Source organism: Rhipicephalus sanguineus, unplaced genomic scaffold, assembly GCF_013339695.2.
Source record: "Rhipicephalus sanguineus isolate Rsan-2018 unplaced genomic scaffold, BIME_Rsan_1.4 Seq909, whole genome shotgun sequence".
Taxonomy (NCBI): Eukaryota; Metazoa; Arthropoda; class Arachnida; order Ixodida; family Ixodidae; genus Rhipicephalus; species Rhipicephalus sanguineus.
In genome coordinates this window covers 1-6,743 of record NW_023616268.1, presented here as the reverse complement: position 1 = coordinate 6,743, position 6,743 = coordinate 1, and positions in this window count along the sequence as shown.

The following is a 6,743-nucleotide window of genomic DNA, read 5'->3' as shown; positions in this document are numbered from 1 at the left end:
GGCTTCCCACAATTATTGGCAACATTGCGTCTGTGACGTCAGTGTTGGCAAGGCGGCAGAAGTGGCGCAGCCGAGGGCACCGCTAACTTCGGCGCTTAGGCCGCTACAGAGAGTGTCTGCTGTGCGCAAGGCGACAGACAGCGTTGGTTTGGCCGGCGCTTCGCTGGTCGTCCCGGCTGTCACAGTTTTCATACTCCGCGCCGGCGTCACCGACATGCCTTGCACGACTTCCGGTTCGTTCGTAACAATGTCTACGTCATACGTAGACAGTACACTCGGTTGGGTTTCGGTTTCGGTGTTGTGCTTTTTTGCTTATTTAAAATTATTCTTCAATTTGCCGAGTATTTCTGCTATCGGGCCCGTAACAGGAGCGTCTCAGGAACATAAAAGCACCATTACTTTGACATGGCCAAAAAATCGCCGGAGTTGGCCTTTAAGCCGTAGTGCTTCGCCCTACGCCTCCCGGTTAGTGCGTACCCGGCGTACCGCGATAACGTTTTGTGCCATAAAATTTTACTGCGCCGCTGAACTTCCCGACGCCACAATGTACCGCCAAAGGTTTTCCGTCTTTTCTAGAAGTGCATAGATCGGTCGATCACTGATTCCGACTTCCGCGCGATTGCGGCAACGCCTTTGCGGGTAAGCATCGGGAAAGAACGAAGGTGAGGTGGCGGCCACCGACGAACGCGCCACTCGCCAGCATGACTTATCGCCGACAACCTTATCACAATAATCTTCAGATATCTGCTCGGGCACGCGTGCGGTGCAGCACTGCTTTAAGGTGGGGGTACCACTGCAGTGTAGTTTCATTCTGAACCACCAGAAGACGCCACCAAGTCACGTTTGGAAAAAAGAGAGGAAAATGCGCTCTCTGGCCGTCGCGACAGCGAAGAGCCTCTCCCTGCTGCAACTAATCCACTCTTTTCAGGGGCGCCGCTGCTCCTTTGAAAAGTTTCAGATGTGCTTGACGCCCCCCCCCCCCCCTCCTTCCCTCCCGCTCCCCCCCCCCCAAAAAAAAAAAAAATGCACGGCCCAGAGAACCTTCGTACTCCCATGCAACAGTCCAGAAAAGAGGTGCCTCTCTCTCTTGGTAGTATAACTATTTACGCGCTGAGCCACGCTGGCTGCCGCAAGGGCTGCTTTTTTTTTCTCCCCTTCAACGACGCCTCTTTCTATCGCTCCTTCTGTGATGACCCTAGCTCACTTGTCCCTTTCCCCAGCGGTGCGGCTCTTTCCACGGGAGGAACAATTGCGCTGCAAACCGCTCACGTAGGCTGCCTGGCCAGCTGCTCTCCGTGACATACAGTGCCGGAATGCGGGGTTGGGTGACAAGCTCTATCGCGGAGGCCACATCACAAGCGAACCATGAGACATCACATCCTTCCGTGTACAGTGTACATATGTAAATAATCCCCTCTGTCGCTGTCGTTTACTCCTACCTCATTTACTGATTGTCATTACGCAGTCATCTGCTTGAGCTAGACAGCGGTCATCATAATAAACTCTCCTTTTCCTTTGTTCCATTTCTATGTACTTCCTCAAGTAAACGGCCACTTACGTCTACCACTCTATATGCCGTTACACACCCTGACACTATGTACTGAAGATTTTATTTCTCTCGAGATAGAATTGACAGCAATATTTTGCAGAGAGAACGCTATAATTATGCAGTAATTATTGTCCAAATAATTATGGTGACATGAGGGCTTCTATTCACACTTTATATATGATTTGCAAATGCTCACGGAAGTTCTGTTCTCGTATATACATATATAAGCAATTTTATTTTACGTTTCGCTGGAGGTCTAAGCTTCATTAGATAAAGCTCGGACCCCGAGCGGCACGTAAATAAAATTGCTTAGCACGCGTGTCTGACTTTTCTGAGAATATTTCACCGAACCTAGAAACCCTGCGTTGTTTCGGTGTATGAGCAATGAGGGCTTATGAGCAAATACGGCGCAGTGCGAACATCCCAAATCGTCGTGGTCACTCTTAGTTGAAGGAAGGAAAGGAAGAAAGTAATAAATAAGTCAAGTTGACAGTGGTGACGTATAGTGCGGCAAAGAGTTCCTCTCGGCTCATTCGCTAGAGCAAGCAAACAAGAAAACGGGGAAAAAAGCGCCGTTTCGGCGGAGTGGGGCAGGTGCCGTAGATACGGGCGGGGAAAAAATAAATAAATAACAGTAAATAAATAAAATAAAATAAAATAGAAATGGCAGAAAGGAAACAAAGCGCATAGTGCGGCTTCCGCGACGCGCCTTTGAAGGTCGCGGGGGGCATTGTTCCTTTGCTTGGTCGCTGCGAGGGGTGCATCCATGGCAAAGCAAGCCCCGGTCCCCGCGCCTTTTGCGGTTACTTCCAGAGGGGGGAAAAAGGGTCGGTGTTCTTTTGTCGCTTACCCGTTGCGTGTGTGTGTGTGTGGGGGGGGGGGGGGGGGGGGCAAAGATTGTGCATGCGCGCGAGGCCGTTTGAGAACTACAGTTCAACCCTCATGTCTATGTCAATGTGGCGGCGTGGGTGCAGGAATCCTGCCCTGTTAGTGCGGCTCTCTGAGGCGCCTATGGTTGAAAAATCTAGTGTGGGTGAGCCTATCCCGTTTGAAAAATGAAAAGGAAGAAGATAAGACTAAAACGAATAAAACGTAATAAATATATATATATATATATATATATATATATATATATATATATATATATATATATATATATATATATATATTTACTCGCTGCGAGGGGTGCTCTATATATATATATATATATATATGGGTCATTCCATGCCAAATCACCCAGCGTTTTTCCGACCATCACAAATATGGCTGAAAAAATTTCCACGCTTTTCTTGAAGTTCGAAACTCGTTCTGCTTGTTTATTTCTGTTGCCAAAAATTTTCCGGCCTGTTTGTGAGAGTCTGTAGTTTTGCGGAGACTGAGCTAAAGGGCATCAAACAACAATTTTTTTTTTCAAATGACGTTTATGGCATGCACTCGATAAAATGGTATTTCCGGCAAGCTAATGAAGTGATGTAACTGTAAAAATAATGACTTATTTATGCATATCGATTCTTCGAGGGCTTTTCGCACGAGCAAAATTGAATAAAGTTGCAAAGTTTGATATTTTTTTCCAGGAACAAGGCAAACTCAAAGGGTAGAAATTAATTATATACTGGAAGCCTGTTCGACATACTAGAAAAGAAAAATAATTTAGTCGTTGAAGGTGTAGCAAATCGTCTGAAAAAAATTGCGAATTCCACTTTTTTTTTAGAAAAGCTCTGTATTCATCGTCAAAAAACTTGCCTTGGTGGTCGGACTAAAAATATGCACGATACTTAATTTGAAAGCTCTATGTATTAGCTGAACATAGATAAAGTTACAAAAGGGTATGATTTTTTTAACTTGAGAAATATTTTTTTGAAATTTTGTATCTCCACCAGCTTTCCGCCGACGTAACTCAAGCGGCATGAAGCACTCGCAAAGGCAATCTTCAGCCCATGCCCACTGACCTGGGATGCAGACGTCAAGCATGGTGCTGTCTATAAAGCAACCCCATTTCCTTTTCCATTACTTTATAGACAGCACCATGTTTGACGTCTGCATCCCAGGTGAGTGGGCATGGGCTGAAGATTGCCTTTGCGAGTGCTTCATGCCGCTTGAGTTACGTCGGCGGAAAGCTGGTGGAGATACAAAATTTCAAAAAAATATTTATCAAGTTAAAAAAATCATACCCTTTTGTAACTTGCTTATGTTCAGCTAATACATAGAGCTTTCAAATTAAGTATCGTGCATATTTTTAGTCCGACCACCAAGGCAAGTTTTTTGACGATGAATACAGAGCTTTTCTCAAAAAAAGTGAAATTCGCAATTTTTTTTTTCAGACGATTTGCTACACCTTCAGCGAGTAAATTATTTTTCTTTTGTAGTATGTCGAACAGGCTTCCAGTATATAATTAATTTCTACCCTTTGTGTTTGCCTTGTTCCTGGAAAAAAATATCAAACTTTGCAACTTTATTCAATTTTGCTTGTGCGAAAAGCCCTCGAAGAATCGATATACATAAAAAAGTCATTATTTTTACAGTTACATCACTTCATTAGCTTGCCGGAAATACCATTTTATCGAGTGCATCCTATAAGCGCCCTTTACAAAAAATGTTGTTTGATGCCCTTTAGCTCAGTCTTCGCAAAACTACAGACTCTCACAAACAGGCCGGAAAATTTTTGGCAACAGAAATAAACGAGCAGAACGAGTTTTGAACTTCAAGAAAAACGTGGAAATTTTTTCAGCCATATTTGTGATGGTCGGAAAAACGCTGGGTGATTCGGCATGGAATGACCCATATAATAATAAAAAGGCAAAGGTCAGATGTGGGAAAGATATACACTGAATACTGAAAAGTCGAGAAAAGATAAAACATAAAAAAGAAGAACATGTCAACAAAAAAATACACATAAGTACAGAATACGCAAAGGTGTCCAGTCGGTCCGCTCCCCCAGATACTTGTTCGGTACTCCATTTTAGCATCCGGCACGAATTGCATGTCAGGATTCATTTCCCGTCTACTAACTTTGCACGACCGAAGAAACGAGAGGTTCCCCATGTTTTCATTTATGCCGTGTGTCACTGTTTCAAATTTGTGGATGAAATAGGACTTTCTTTGTTCCCGTTCACGAGTACTGCGGAAGCCTGACTGCAGGAGGGTGACACGTATTTTGTCGAATGAGTGTTCTGGCAAACTCAGATGTTAGAGAAAGGGAGATTTGGCAGAGTGCGCGCGTGAGCTTTGTGGTTATTCAGACGTAGTCGTATATATATATTTACGCTGTAGAATTGACAGCGAACTTCCTGCGGCAAAAGTATCCAGAAGACATCGCTGTCACTGCAGTTGTGCTGGAACGTGAGACAGGGTGGTCTCACAGGAAGAAAAAGAAAGAATAAAGACGAGACGGCCTCCAGGATAGCAGTGATCTCTCTCCCGTTGTCAAAACCCTGCCGTTTGTGATAGTACCCTGTAAATGGCCGTGACGCTATTTCTGCGGCCCTGTTGGGAACACGGCTCAGTTTTACCCTGTCCTGCAACACGGGGTGTAAGCAAACCCGTATGTCCTCCTTCCTTCCCCCGTGGAAGAAACGCGCCCAGTGGTTGTGTGTAACACCTCCCCCCCCCCCCCACCTCCCTCCTCCTCCCCTCATTATACCCGACAGAACTTCTCGTTCGTCTGTAGGAGAAGAAAAATTCTATTTGACTAGGTGTGCTCCTCCTTCACTGTGTAACGTATGCTTCCGAATGTAACCTAAGCTTCCGAATGTTCGAAAGACGGGTAGTTTGGCAGTTGCGTGCTACAACGCTGCCGCTCTGACCCACGGTGTCAAACCCGTGCCAACTGCCTAAGCAGCACAGTTTTCCCTGCTATACGTACCGTCATTTATTTCATTTGAATTGAAACTTCAGCTGGTTAGTATCAATTCGCCATAATACAAAATAGTTCCAAAGGATGTTGAAGAAAAGAACTTGTCTCACTGAATAACGCTTTTTGGACGCATGGCTGGTCAATTCAAATGACTATGAGGGCAAACATATCTTCAAGGAATAAGTTTCAGTGCTGCATATATGCTATGCAGTGAAGGGCTGCTGTCATGCAGCAAACAAGAAAGAGTCAATTTACGTTGTTGTGACAATTTATTTAGTACGAAAGGAGCGTCGGTAGCACTTGGTTGGAGCCACGAAAATACCTGAACATCACACACAGACAAAAAGCCCCCAAAGGTAGATGCAAACATTCAGAGAAACACTGTCGCTCAAGCGCCAAGCAAAGTACATATAATCACGACTGTCAGATCAGAGCTTGTGACAGCAGAGAATGAAGGTATACATTTTGTTATTATTATTTTCCGTTATGCTATCATACACAAACTTTTACAAAAGTTCATTGGCGCTTCTTTGGTCATGTGTCCCGGGCATTGCTCCAGAAGAAGAGCGCACATGAATGACTATCTAAGTGAAAAAAGAAAGCCTGAGATGACACACCCGACACAATAAAGCAAATTGCTACCTCATGGCTTGTGTAAGAGTCATTTCTATCCTCAAACCACTAGCCTGCATCTGCCAGTTGATGGACACAAGGTTATTCTCCTCATGAGCACTTTTTGACAGTGCATGCGCCAGCAGTCCTAGGATTCGAGGCCGTGGCAAATGTCGGAGTCGGCGCTGTGCTTTGCCTCCTTGCTCTTGATCGAACCTCGTTTAGACTGCTGGTGCGATTCGATCGCTTTCTCATTCCACTGTGGTCTGCGGATGGGCATGCTGCGGGTAGTACGTGGATCTACAATTTCGGGTAACAGGCAGTCTTTGTAAAATCTGATCAGTAGCGGAAGCATTTTCAATTGCCAAAAGGTATCGTCTCTTTCGATCCGCTGTACGTGGATGCCTTTCGACGTGCAGACGACGAAGTGGCAGAAACTTCTTTTAGTGATATGGAGCTGGCCTTGCACTTGGTAGTAATAGTTATGAGAGTGGCTCAATTTAGGTGGTTCATTTATTTGGCCCCTTTGATTAAATTTTTTAGCTGCCTTGTATGGCTCCATGTCCTTCGCAGTGAATGGGCACTTCACTTCCACGATCCCGTCGCTCCCGACTAATCCGTCTGGCGACGCTGCCAAGAACCCATACTCTAGATCCACAAATAACCCGCAAGGTTGCACAGTAGTTTTCACCTCTTGCTCATATAAGCGCACTGCGACACGCTCCTGTT